The sequence below is a fragment of the Ictidomys tridecemlineatus genome, chromosome 15 (assembly GCF_052094955.1).
Source record: "Ictidomys tridecemlineatus isolate mIctTri1 chromosome 15, mIctTri1.hap1, whole genome shotgun sequence".
Taxonomy (NCBI): Eukaryota; Metazoa; Chordata; class Mammalia; order Rodentia; family Sciuridae; genus Ictidomys; species Ictidomys tridecemlineatus.
Window position 1 is genome coordinate 14257985 of NC_135491.1, and position 13832 is coordinate 14271816.

Consider the following 13832-nt stretch of genomic DNA (forward strand, 5'->3'; position numbering starts at 1 on the left):
CGCAGCCTCTGGAAAGGCGATCGACGTCTCCTCTGCGCACTCAAGACCTCCTAAGTTGGTGTGTCTGCTCTACTTGAGAATCTACTTATAAATTTGCATCCAATCAGACCCCTGCCCTAACCCTCCCTAATCCCAAACCCTCCAATGATCATTCTAGAATTTTGCTCTTGGCATGGGGCCTGGGCAGAGTGATTGATGACTGATTCCTGACCTCAAAGATTGGAGGAAAACTCATCAAAGCTGTGCAAACAGAAAATAGAGGAAAATACCCCCAAATTTCACTCGGGACAAAATGAAAACAAAGGAGTAAATAAATAAGGTGGGGCTGGGGTGGTGTAGTTGTAGATGGACAAAATGCCATTCTTATTTATTTAAATTCTTTTTTTTATTTTTAGTTGGACACAATACCTTTATTTTATTTATTTATTTTATGTGGTGCTGAGGATCAAACCCAGTGCCTCACATATACTAGGCAAGTGCTCTGCCACTGAGCCACAACCCCAGCCCTGCAGGTTTCTTTTTTTTTAAGAGGAGAGAGAGGAGGGGGGGAGAGAGAGAGAGACAAAATTTTTTAATATTTATTTTCTAGTTTTCGGTGAACACAACATCTTTGTTTGTATGTGGTGCTAGGGATCGAACCCGGGCCGCCCGCATGCCAGGCGAGTGCGCTACTGCTTGAGCCACATCCCCAGCCCTTTACATTTTATTAAAAGACAGAGTATCACTCAGTTGCTTAGGACCTCACTAAATTGGCTGAGGTTGTCCTTGAACTTGCTGTCCTCCTGCCTTACCCTCCCAATCTTTTGAGATTACAGGTGTGGGCCACTACACTTTGTAAACTCCTTTCTTCTTGTTATCTGTTGAGTTGGTCACTGTGGCCTTTTATAGTCTAGGATTCCCAGGTGCTGTTCCCAGATTCTGTTTTCTGTTTTGCTTTGCTTTTTAGCAAATGATGGGAAGATGGTTTTAAGCTAAGGGTTCTCAAATTTTTGTGTGCATAAGAATCTGACCTGTGAAAACACAGCATATTGGGCCCCAAACTCAGAGTTTATGCATCAGCCTATCTGGGCTGAGACCTGCAAAAATGCACAAGTTTACAAGTTCCCAGATGCAGCAGCTGCTGATGCTGCTGCCTGAGACTACACTTTCAGAATCCCTGTTCTTATCATCTGGGGCCAACCCCTTCATAGGCAGTTGAACTAGAGGCCTTAGGTCAATATAGTACTTCTCACAGGTAATACCAATATCAGGTTTTCATGATTATTTTTTCTTTTTTGTTCTTAATTTTAAAGGATTTTTTTTTTCTTTAGGACATCATGGATTCTGGAACATTGTAGGAACATCCAATTCTTATTTTATTTATTTTGGTATCTGGAACTGAACTCAGGGTCATATCCCCAGCCCTTTTCTGTATTTTATTGAGAGTAAGGAAAATGTTCTAAGTTAAAGCACCTAAAGAGGCTTAGCCATACACCAAGAGACAGGAAAGCTGATTGAAAGACAGATTTACAAACAGCTACAAGAGTCATTTTGAAATAATTGGGGAAATTTAAATAGACGATCAGAAGCTGCTTTTCCTAAAAACACTGACTCTTTGAGCCTGCAGGTGCCCATCAGGTGACTTAAAGCAGGACACCACTCGCCATCTCTGCCTTTGTCTGTCTCTTTATTACCTGTCATTGTGGGTCAGGTCTGCTCAGCGCTGCACGTGGACATTTAATCATTTAAGGAATGTTCATCTAGGGCTGGGGATGTGGCTCAAGCGGTAGCGCGCTCTCCTGGCATGCATGAGGCCGGAGTTCGAGCCTCAGCACCACATACAAACAAAGATGTGTCCACTGAAAACTAAAAAATAACTATTAAAAAATTCTCTCTCTTAAAAAAAAAAAGGCTGAATACACCAAGATAAGATTAACTAAGATATTTTTAAGATTTATAGGTTTTGTTTTGTTTGTTTTATTTTGATTTTTTGTTACTGGGTATTGAACTCAGGGGCACTCAACCACTGAGCCACATTCCAGCCCTATTTTGTGTTGGAGAGGATCAGGCAAACGGATGACAATGATGGGATGTCGGGTCCTCATCAGGTTCTCCAGCCCGAGTGCATCCCTGTTCCGGCTGGCTGAATCCCTGTTCATCAGTTCTGTTAATTATTCTGTAAATTTGGGGGCTTTTGACCCCCTCCCCTTGCAATCCTTATCAGCTACCACCAGATCTCTCCAGGACATCATTTACCCTGGGGTCAGAAACACCTGGTCTGGTGGTCTCCACCCTGATCTTCCCACCTCTCCCTCTTATCAGGCAAGGACAGCCTGCCAGCGGCTTCGCTCTATTTATCAGGGTAGGGGGAAGTGACTTGTCTGAGGCCACACTGGAGGGCTCTGTGGGTGTGCCTGGGGAGACTGCAGGTTTCAAACTGGAGTTTTTTAAATGGAGTTGCTTAGGCTCAGGCCTAGGGCCATCCTCACACGCTGTCTCAAAATATGAAAGAAAGAAAGAAAGAAAGAAGGAAGGAAGGAAGGAAGGAAGGAAGGAAGGAAGGAAGGAAGGAAGGAAGGAAGGAAGGAAAGAAAGGACAAAACAATGCCTGCTGTCAGATGGCAGAAGGCATTAAGCTAAGCCCCAGGGGGTAGGTGTAGCTAGAGCACTGTAGGCTCAAAGCCTAACTCCAATCAACTCAGCTGAGTCCCTATCTATCTAGGACAAAATAATAGGGCTCCAATCTCACTGCCTGAGAAGTTAGTCTACTCTGAGGGAAGGAAATTGGGTTTAGAGCATTAAATATGAATGCATTTTTAAAGATACACAAAGAGTGGATCTTGAGGAGAAAATCTATAATTCCAGTGACTCAGGAGGCTGAGGCATGAGGGTCACAAATTCAATGCCAACCTCAGCAATTTAGCAAGGCCCTAAGCGACTTTGCCACACCCTGACTGAAAATAAAATATGAAATTTTTTAAAGGGCTGGGGACTGGCGTTGCGGCTCAGTGGTAGAGCAGTTGATTAGCATGTGTGAGGCGCTGGATTCCTTCCTCAGCACCACATAAAAATAAATAAATTAAATAAAGGTATGGTACCCATCTACAACTTAAAAAAAAAAAATTAAAGGGCTAGGGATGTGACTCAGTGGCAAAGTTCCCCTGGGTTAAATCCCTGGTACAAAAAAAATTAAATATAAATTAAAAATCCACAATAACTGTGTTCAATAAACAGCAAGCAGGCATGCCAAAAGATTTATTTGCACAAGCAGCTTGTACAGATTAGATTTCTAAAATCTAATTGCAATAAATGAATGACCTCTAATCTCTGAAATCAGCATTCTGTGATGTTTACTTAGTTAAGGAGAGAACACCCACTTTTCTGTAAGAGTTAATATTTGCTGGGTACAATACATGCCTGTAATCCCAGTGGCTCGGGAGGCTGGGACAGGAGGATCACCAGTTCAAAGCCAGCCTCAGCAATAGCAAGGTGCTAAGCAACTCAGTGAGACCCTGTCTCTAAATAAAATACAAAATAAGGCTGGAGATGTGGCTCAGTGGTCAAGTGCCCTTGAGTTCAGTCCCTAGTACCAACATCCCCCCCCCAAAAAAAAAGACTTAATATTTCCTGGGTGACTGGATGTGGTGGCATGTGCCTGTAATTCTTGCACAGAGACAGGAGGACAGAGACAGGAGGAGCCAGAGACAGGAGGACCCCAAGTTCAAGGTCAGCATCAGAGTAGGGACTTAAAGGGACTTCCTCATCACACTGCCTGCTGAGATGGATAGACTAGAATCTGCTGGTCTAGGGATCCACTTGCTTTCTAAAATTTCAATTTGGTTTGTGGCATTTGGCATTGTCACAGGAGAAGGGGTGTCTCCAATGAAGCGTCTGAGGAGTTCCCCGAGAGAAGGGGGAACTTGACTCAGGACCAGAGGCATCCTTGGCATACAGGACAGAAGAGAATTGCAAATCAGGACAGTCAGAGGCATATATATATTTTGGAAGTTTATTTGGGGAAAGTAGACACAAATTCAAGAATGCACGGGGCGGGGGCCATCTCAAAGGGGAAACGTCTTTGGGCGTCAAGCAAGGAGTCCACCTTCAAGGCAGAGTGTGAGCCATCTTGAGAATGAAATAAAGTCCAGCTTTTCTTTTGAAGGAACCTCGGTGAGGAGTGAATATGGGAAGGTGTGTAGGAATGACATCGGCACTGTCATCCCAAGGTAAGTTCTGTGCTCTGGCCAGTCTCTGGAACCATAGGGGGACGTAGTCTTCATTATCTGATCAATTAGATAGTGCCGGATAATTCCCTAATTTACAGGTTCCTGGAGATAGGTACCTCTCTGCTTAATCTCTTTTATCGAGGGTCTAATTAGCAGTGCATAGGCTGAGAGTGGTGGCACGTGCCTGTAATCCGTGCTGCTAGGGAGTCTGAGACCACGACCCTAAATTCAAGATCAGCCTCAGAGTAAAGGTGGAGTTAGGCAGTTGAGTTTTTTTTTTTTGTCTTGCAAATTTGAAGGATGAAATCCACCGGACACAAGGGTGAGAGCAAATTTGTAAGAAAAAATAACCCTCACGGTTTCAGCTGTAGGATGAAAATACAAATAAAGCCAGGAAGAAAGCACACCTCCTGGAGATGGACAGGCTCTCCTTTGTTTGGCAGCAAGTCAATTACTCAGGAACCAGAGGGCTCATTTTCTGGGTACAGAAATGGCCCGTGGGTTTGAGAGGGAGTCTGGGTTTTACAGTTGACAATGAGGGTGACTGACCACTGGAGACTGTGGACGGGGTGTCTGGGCAGTCAGGGACCCACTTGTGCAGGTTACAACTGTAACCCAAGAAGGCAGGCGTAAGAAGTCGGAAACTCATTGCTCCTAGGAGAGAGAGAAGCTCAGAGTTTGAGGGATGAGAATTCCAATCCCGCCCTTTGCTCTTCTCTTTTCTCTGGGATTCAGAGTTTCCCCAGAGTCTCCCTCTTTGCTGTGACTCAGGACTAAACGGCTGTGGGAGAAGGTCAAGGTTAGGGCTTAGCGTTTCAGTACCTGCCTCCTCCCTGAGGACCCACGGAGCGGGGCGTTGGGAAGGGGTGAAAGCTGGCCCTTTCCCTCAGGGCCCACTGTTTCTGGGAAAGGACTAACTTCTAGAAGAGGCTAGTTCCCTCCCTTCTCCCCCCCCAGCCACACCCTCTTTTCCCCAGGGGCTGCCTTGTAGGAACATTATTTCCATCCCCCTCAAAAGTGACAGGATTTATTAGAATAATAGAAAGCCCAGCTCCCGACAGGGAGGGGCTCAAGACAAGGAAGGCAACCGTGTCCTTGGGCCCAGCACGGGGGTGGGGGTGGGGTGGGGGTGGGGGGGGTGGGGGGGTGTTGTGGGTGGGGGTGGGGGGGTGGGACCAATCAAGCTTTTCAAGCTCAGAGCTTAATTAGCCAAATATAAATTCAGAATTTCAACCCCTAAGGAAACAGGCTTTGGACCTGTCTATTTGAAAGAAGAAGCATTTCCTGTGGGGGTCTGTGTGGTGGGCAGTTGCTAGGGGAAAGGACAGGGTAACTAAGGTGGGGCAGCCCTGGTTGCAGCTGTGAGGACCAGAGCAGGTGATCTAGGTCAGAAGAAGGCAAGTCACAGAGTCACAGGATGTCTCTCAGACCTGCTGGCTCCTTTCAGGTGGGCCGATGTCCCCTCCCCTCCTGGCCTTCTCACAAGGCCCTTATCCTGGCTGCCTGTGGGAGATCAACCTCAGCAACTAGTGAGGACCTAAGCAACTCAGTGAGACCCTGTTGAAAAATAAAAGATTGTGAAAAGGGGCTGGGGGTGTGGCTCAGTGATAAAACACCTCTGGGTTCAGTCCCCCCAAATGCAAGCACATCAAAACAGTGCACAGGGCAATTTACAGATTTCTCAGGAATCTGAGAGGAACAGGCCTGCAAACGAGACCGTTTTATGTGGAACTTCTGAAATAAAATCCTATTTTTTTTTTCTTTCTTCACATCACCTTTCTATCTACCCCCTCCCCCTTTTGGTCCTGGGTTTGAACCCAGATGGGCTTAACCACTGGGCCACATCCCCAGCCCTTTGTTGTGTTATGCCAGATTCATGGGACCCCAATAGACCTCCAGGAGCCGAATCCGATGCCATCACACAAGAGTCTTTATTGCAAGCTCCAGCCTGGATTCACAGCCATTCCCGATGCAGCGGTCCCAGGGAGTGAGTCCTGGTCCTTTGTTCAGTGAGATTTTATAGGTTTTGGGGGGATACTCTGTGCTTCACAACATCACCCAGCAAATCATTCCATGCTGCGGGAAAATCAAACAACAACTCTTAACATTGATTAGCACATTCAATGGCGGGAACAAGTTGGGTAGGGGTGATTGGTTAGTACAAGAGGGGGATTCACTTGAACTGATTGGTTTAGGCCACGAGGGGTGTACTTGCTAAACTACATGGTTTCCCAACATGTTATCAACACCATTAACTACTGGGGGTCATCTGGCATCCCAGGTATTTTCCCTGCCTCATGCTGATTGGAGGTTGCTAGGGGGTTGCTATGGGTCCTCACCTAGCCTAACTGAGTCAGGGACACCTGGCTCCACAGACCTCTCCTGTTATTTGCAGACAAACAACTCAGCAGGGTGGGTCTGTGCCTAGGAGTGCTCTGTGGGTTTTTCCAAGAACAAGGGTCACGCCCCCTTCCTTGGATAGGCTTTGCTCTGAGGTAGAGGCTGGTTTCTCAAAAATGGAGTCACATTAGTTTCTCAGTTGGTGTTGTTGTTGTAGATGGACACAATACCTTTATTTTATTTATTTATTTTTATGTGGTGCTAAGGATCCAACCCAGGGCCTCACACATGCCAGGCAAGCGCTCTGCCACTGAGCCACTGTTGTAGGGACAGATGAGGCAGGGCACTGAAGACAGCAGGAAACAGTTTTATTTGGCTGCAGCCAGGTTCAGAGGGCACAGCTGTTGCTGTAATCCATCAACCCCCTGAACTCCAAGTACTGGAAGTTTCGGAATTTTTATACCCAGCATGTAAGGGGAGGGGCTCAGAAGTTCTCAGTCTGCAGAAGTTCACATAAAGCAGCTTTTTCTCTCACTGTTCTGGGCAAGTTAACCCTTGAAGGACAACACCTGAGAAGGGGAGAGCTGCTTCTCCCCTCTCTATCTTCCCCCTGCCAGCTGTTACCATGGAGCCCAATTGGTAACTTCTCTCCTCTTAGAAATGTAGACATCTCTGTGAAGCCCAGCCCTAGGCCAGAGGCCTTGTTTGCACATTTCTTCAAAGTACTCTACTGGATACATGTTTGTGAAAAACTAGTAACAGGGTGTCCAGCACCTGGAGCGCTGGTATCTTCTCCTTCAGTGACCAAGTAAAACAGGGCGACAGGAAAATAGGAAGTTTATCTACAATGGACTCTTTTGCAGAGACTCTTTTTGCTGACAGTCCTAAAATCAGCCATGGTGAAGATTCTGGAGAAGCCCAGTTAGGATTTTTCTGTGGAGAAAGGGGGTGACACTTCACCACAAACTGCAGCCCCCCTACCCCAGCCCTTTTTTATTTTTTTATTTTAAGACAGGGTCTCACTGAGTTGCTTAGGACCTTGCTAAGTTGATGAGGCTGGCTTTGAAATTGCAATCCTCCTGCTTCAGCTTCCCGAGCGGCTGGGATTGCAGGTGTGTGCCACCTGCCCGTCAATGATTCACATTTTAATCTTTTGCCTACATGCTTATCATGGAGCAGCATCATCAGACTGTGTGTCTGAACTTTCCTTATTCCCAGGGTATTCGTTTCGGTCACCGGCATGTTTATTGCTTCTGTGATTTGGCCCAGTCAGATAGTTTTCTAATCTTCTCCTGCATAGACCTTTCATTATTTGGGTGTGCTTTCTTATCTGTCAGATATTATAATTAATGTTTCACTTACAGGCTGCAAAATCTGTCCCAGTTTGTCATGGGAACAAAAGCCAGCTCACCAAGAGACACCATTGCACTCCTAGGAACAAACTGCCTACCCTTCCCCTTTGCCTTCCAGAACTTTCCTTATTTGTTATACTGACTGAACTTTTCAACTCAGCTGAAAATCTCTTTTGGTTCCATTTTCACTTCTAATCATAGAACCATCAGTAGATTCAGAAGAAACGGTTTCCAAACCCAGCTCATTGCTCAACTAACTGCTGATTTCTTTCTTTTTTTTTTTTAAATATTTATTTTTCAGTTTTCTGTGGACACAACAACCTTGTTTGTATGTGGTGCTGAGGATCGAACCCAGGCCACACGCATGCCAGGTGAGCGCGCTACTGCTTGAGCCACATCCCCAGCCCCTAACTGCTGATTTCTGAGAAATGCTCCCTGGTTTGTACTCCAGAAAGAAGCTGCAGTGTTATGGAGTGAGAATCACAAACCACTCCTCGTGCTGAGCCAAAGTCAAAGGGCAAAAGGTCTTTTAATGAATGAGCAAGCCAGGCAAGCAGTGGGGAGTAGGCTAAGGCCTCAAAGAACTCCCCAGCACGTGAACTTTGGAAGCACAGAATCTATAAAGGCAAAACCCACAAAAACCACAAGAATAACTGAGGCCCAAGTAGGTCAGAAAAATCCTGTTTAGACAGATATTTTGATTACACGAGAGAATTGTTTTGATTACACATTTCAGAGTCATTTTTATCATACATCAGGGACACTGGAAGGTCCCACCTTACTGTCAACATAGATATAACCATCAGGAGGCTGAAAAGAAGACATTTTACAATGGAATCAGGTCAGAACAAAATGGCATTACTTTGGTTCTTTTCTGTTTTAATAGGAAAGACATTTATTTGTTATATAAGTTTTTGAGCTTCTACTGTAAGTAAGACACTCAGTAGAACCATACAGCAGTGTAAATAACAGACCATTCTGGATGCTGAGGCAGGAGAATCACAAGTTCAAAACCAGCCTCAGCAACTTAGTGAGGCCCTAAGCCACTTAGTGAGACCCTGTTTCCAAATGAAAAATAAAAAGGTCTGGGGAAGTGGTTCTGTGGTTAGGTGCTCCTAGGTTCAATCCCCAATCCTCCAAAGAAAACAAAATCAGGCCACAGGTGATGAGAAGTGGGTGATTTGTGGTTTTTTTATGAAGGAGGAGTTTTGGGGCTTTCTGATTCGTCGCATGAAGGATGTGATGGAAATCAAAGGTTAAGCATCACACTGATGATGTTTCTTGTTTATTTTTTGTTTAAAGATGCTCTCACTATGTGGCTGAGGCTGGCCTGGAACTTGGGATCCTCCTGCCTGGGCCTCCTGAGTTGCTGGGATGACTGGCAACTACTATCATATCTACTAGAAGGGATGGATCTCTTAACCTGCCCAGCCACTGATGTCTAGAAGTTTTGCCAAGTTAGGAAGCCCAGCAATGTGCCCACAGGTATTTGCCAGATCAATAGCTGCATACCACTTACCAGGGGATGTGTGAATTTGCTCAAGCAGTGAAACCACATTTGACTCAGTTGCTACAATAGGAATCACTGTCTGGTGAAGTTTATAGTTTATGACAGTCTGCTGCCACTGTCGGGGATGTAATTGTCTCCTACACAGGCCAAATAGATGAGTGAATGGGAATGTGGTGCTAATGGCCACCTCTGCATCATTAAGTCCTCCATGTTTGCACTGATCTCCGCAAACCCTCCAGGAAGGCACTATGGCTTTTGGGTTACCATACTTATAGCTGGAAGCAGCTCAAATGGCCTTCATTTGGCCTTTCCTACCATCATAGCCTTCATTGCACAGGTCAGAGATCAGACATGGGATTCTACCAATTGCTGAACATGTCCATTCCAAGGATGCCCTCAGAAAATGGAAAAGTGCTGTAATCCCAGCAGCTTGGGAGGCTGAGGCAGAAGAATTGTGGGTTCAAATCCAGCCTCAGTAAAAGCAAGGCACTAAGCAACTCAGTGAGGCCCTGTCTTTAAATAAAATACAAAATAGGGCTGGGGATGTGGCTCAGTGGTCAGGTGCCCCTGAGTTCAATCCCCAGGACCAAAGAGAAAAAAAAAAAAAAAAACAAAGGGAAAGTGAGCACAGGTGGACTCGGGACCCACTGCCAACTCAGCACTTCCAGTTCTCTGTTACACTGGCTGATTTGTAAACCCAGTTGAAATCTGTTTCTGTTTTACTTTCATTTCTGGTTGTAAAGCCAGGAATAGATCCTGCAGAGACACACAGTTCAAACAGTTTGGATTTCCTAATTCAGGGTGGTTTCTGAGAAATGCTGTCTGGATAGGAATTCTGAAAGGAGTTCTAGGAAAAGACATTTGTTTATGAAAGAAACCGTTCTCCAAGCAATCAGAGTGATGTCCTGGGCAATTACCTGTCCCCAATTACCTGTTGGGGTCCAAGGGGTCAATGGGGGCCAGTTCATAGTGTTTCATAAAAGTGCAACCGTAAGATTTGTGACAGAAAGAGGACAGTGCAGAATGGCACTGAGGATTCTGGGCTGAGGATGGAGTTTGGAACCTGAACAATGGGGAGTGCAGAGGGGGCTGGGTGGGGGCTGAGGGAGGCTGGGCTTAAGCCTGGGCGCTCTCCATGTAACACAGAGGAGTGGGCACAATCTGGGGGCTGCCTTTCCATCTCTCTGGACCCCACACCTCCCACTTCCCTCCACTCAGTAATTGAAACTCCACTTAAATGAACTAAATTATTCACTTAAAAAGGACTCAAGGACGATCACGCCCTCCTCCCACTCCCGTCTCTAGGCTAAGGCAGGAAAAGGTTATTTCATAGATGAGGTGCTTTTGGCTCCAATAGTGGCCTGGGAACATACCTTCTTGTAGAGCATAAATATTGATCAAGATGGATGCGATATCAGAAAGATACTTGCACTCCTAGGTTTACCTTGCACTATTCACAGTAGCTAAGATAGGAAATCAACCTAAGTGCCCAGGGATAGATGATAGGATGAAAAGAAAAACAAAAGTGGCACAGCCAGGCACATGGTGCACGCTCCCCAAGGGCTGAGGCAGGAGGATTGAAAGTTGGAGGCCAGCAAGACCCTGTCTCAAAATAATAAATAAATAAATAAATAAATAAATAAATAAATAAAAAGGGCTAGGGCTTAAGTGCTCCTGAGTTCAATCCCCAGGACCAAGAAGAAAAAGGAGGGGGTGAGGCAGAAGAGGGGGAGCCCAGGGGGGTAAGAAGGTTAGGTTCTAGGAAGGGAGCTGCCGAGGCGCCTTTGTCCGCCAATGGGAAATGCCTCGGGAGGCTAAAGTAGCGGGAGCAGAGGGGACCATGGCTGTGGCACATGGGAAAGCCGGGCGGGGACCTCCATCGGGGCCCTCTGGGGCATCTTATTTCCTTACATCAAAGATAAAGAGTATCTGCAGACACATTGGGAAGAGGAGGGGTGCCAGCAGGATGTCAATCTTTTGAGAAAACAGGCTGAAGAAGATACCCACCTGGATGGGCTCTTCCAATCCCTGCAGCATCTGGAAACGGGGCCGATGAACTACAACAGGTAATCCAGGCCGTAGTAGATAATGTGTGCTGGCAGGGGTCTCTTCAGCACTCAAACACCTGCAGGGCCACGTGTGGAGGGCAGCATTCACAGCTGGACACAGGAAAGCAGAGTTCTTTGAAGATGTAGTTGCAGCCGTCAGGAAGTGGAGAGAAGATGGAAGGAAGGTGGATATCTATTCTCTGGAAGTGCAGAGGCTCAGAAACTATTATCTGGGCATTCTACAGAGGGAAATGTTCTTGAGCTTTTTGATGGTCACTTTGATACCCAAATTGGACACCACGTGGAGAGTTTTCCAGAGAGATTGCAAACAGCACTGGATGCTCAACCAACAAGATCTTGTTTCTAACCGATGTTATTGTAGAGGCCAAGGCTGCTGAGGAGGCAGGTGTGCAGGTAGCTGTGGTGGTGAGACCTGGCAATGCAGGACTGACAGATGATGAGAAAACTTCCTGCAACCTCATCACACCCTTCAGCGAACTCTACCTGCCTTCCTCAGCGTAGAGGACGACTTCCACAGAAGACCAAACTGTTCCTCAGAGTTGTCCCCCTAGTGTCTACTTTTATTCTAATGGCAAAGTAACTTACTTCTATATAAGTACAAATGTATGCAAGTATATGCATGTGTATGCTCATTAATTTTCATGGGCACATGAGTGAGGGAAAAAAGGTCTTAAGTTCAGTGAAGAAACGTATTTAAAGATGCTCTATATGTAGAACTAGTTTGGGACCCTCACACTAACCATCCGATTCAACCCAATCCAAGGGAAAAAAAAAAAAAAAAACATTTGGTGACCTGAATATCATGTTTATTTTGGAGCTGCTCTCTCTTTGAGTTTCCAAAACTCCCAGATGAAGCCCTGTTTTGCAGATTAGCTCTGAAGGATAACCATTTCCAATGACTTGGATTATAAATTTTGGCTGAGCTGGGGATCCAATCCAATTCCCTCTTCTAAACAAACATAAAAGCAAAACACAAGTACTTTATAAATAAACGCCAACATCTCTTGGGTAGATTTTCAGGGCCATGAAGTTCCTTGAGGATACCATCACAGAGGATGCTCGCGGTACCTGCAAAGAGGCCTGGTTTGATGAAACTGACCCAATAGTTCAATGAGCAACTGATGAAAGCACTATTTTGTATCCATGATGATTGAATAATAACACATTCCTTCTTTAAAGCTCTGATTTAGGGCTGTGGGTATAGTTCAACAGTAGTGCACTTGTCTGCACACACAGGGTCCTGGGTTGGATTCCCAGTACCACTGTTGTATGGACAGACGAGGCAAGGCACCAAAGATAGCAGGTCCCAGTTTTATTTGGCTGCAGCCAGGTTCAGAGGGCACAAATTTTGCTGTCATCAATCAATCCCCTGAACCCCGAGTTCAGGGAGTTTCGGAGTTTTATACCCAGCATGTAAGGGGAGGGGCTCAGAAGTTCACATCTGCAGAAGTTCACATAAAAGCAGCTTTTTCTTTCACTGTTTTGGGCAAGTTAACCCTTCAAGGACAACACCTGAGAAGGGGGGAGCTTCTCCTCCCCTCTCTTTCCTCCCCTGCCAGCTGTTACCATGGAGCCCAATTGGTAACTTCTCTCCTCTTAGGAATGTAGACATCTCTGTGAAGCCTAGCTCAAGGCCAGAGGCCTTGTTTGCACATTTCTACAAACTACTCTACTGGATATGTTTGTGAAAAACTAGTCAGGGGTTGTCCAGCACCTGGAGGGCTGGTATCTTCTTGGTTAGTGGCCAAGTAAAATAGGGCGACAGGAAAATAGGAAGTTTATGTACATTGAACTCTTTTGCAGAGACTCTTTTGCTGACAGTCCTAAAATCAGCCATGGTGGAGATTTCTGGAGAAGCCCAGTCAAGACTTTTCTGTGGAGAAAGGGGGTGCCACTTCACCATGACCAAAAAGAAAAGGAAATCCTAGTTTAGCTTTTGAGGATGTTTCCTCTCATCTCAAAAGGAAAGTTTGAGAAAGGGTCCTCAGTCCTCTGCATCCACTGCATCATGATGGAAGTCCTTCTGCCTGCGCTGTCTTCGGAACAAGGCACACACTAATCAAGAACTAGAACTTATGAATCACACTTTTCTCCCGGAATCCACTGGTTGGGCACCGTTTCTGAAATTTAGATGTACATTTGGGCTCACTGAGTCCAGCGGAAGCCCCCCAAAAGTGAGGAGGGTGTGGCCACGAAGTCGAAAAAAGACCCCAGGAGCCCAGTTTCAGAGAACTCGATCCACTTTACTATTGCATGGGCAAGCTTTTTACGCATGATCTGTTACTGGGCAAATTTAGCTGAGGGCCCTAATAATCCAGTGAGCCAGCAACACCCTTACCAGCGGCAACCAAGGGGC

The 13832-nt window shown here is 45.9% G+C and overlaps 1 pseudogene; it reads left to right on the forward strand.

The window, feature by feature from the left end:
• The first annotated feature begins 5660 nt into the window (after positions 1–5660).
• Positions 5661–11977, forward strand: LOC101977401 (enolase-phosphatase E1 pseudogene; annotated as a pseudogene).
• The last annotated feature ends 1855 nt before the right edge of the window (positions 11978–13832 follow it).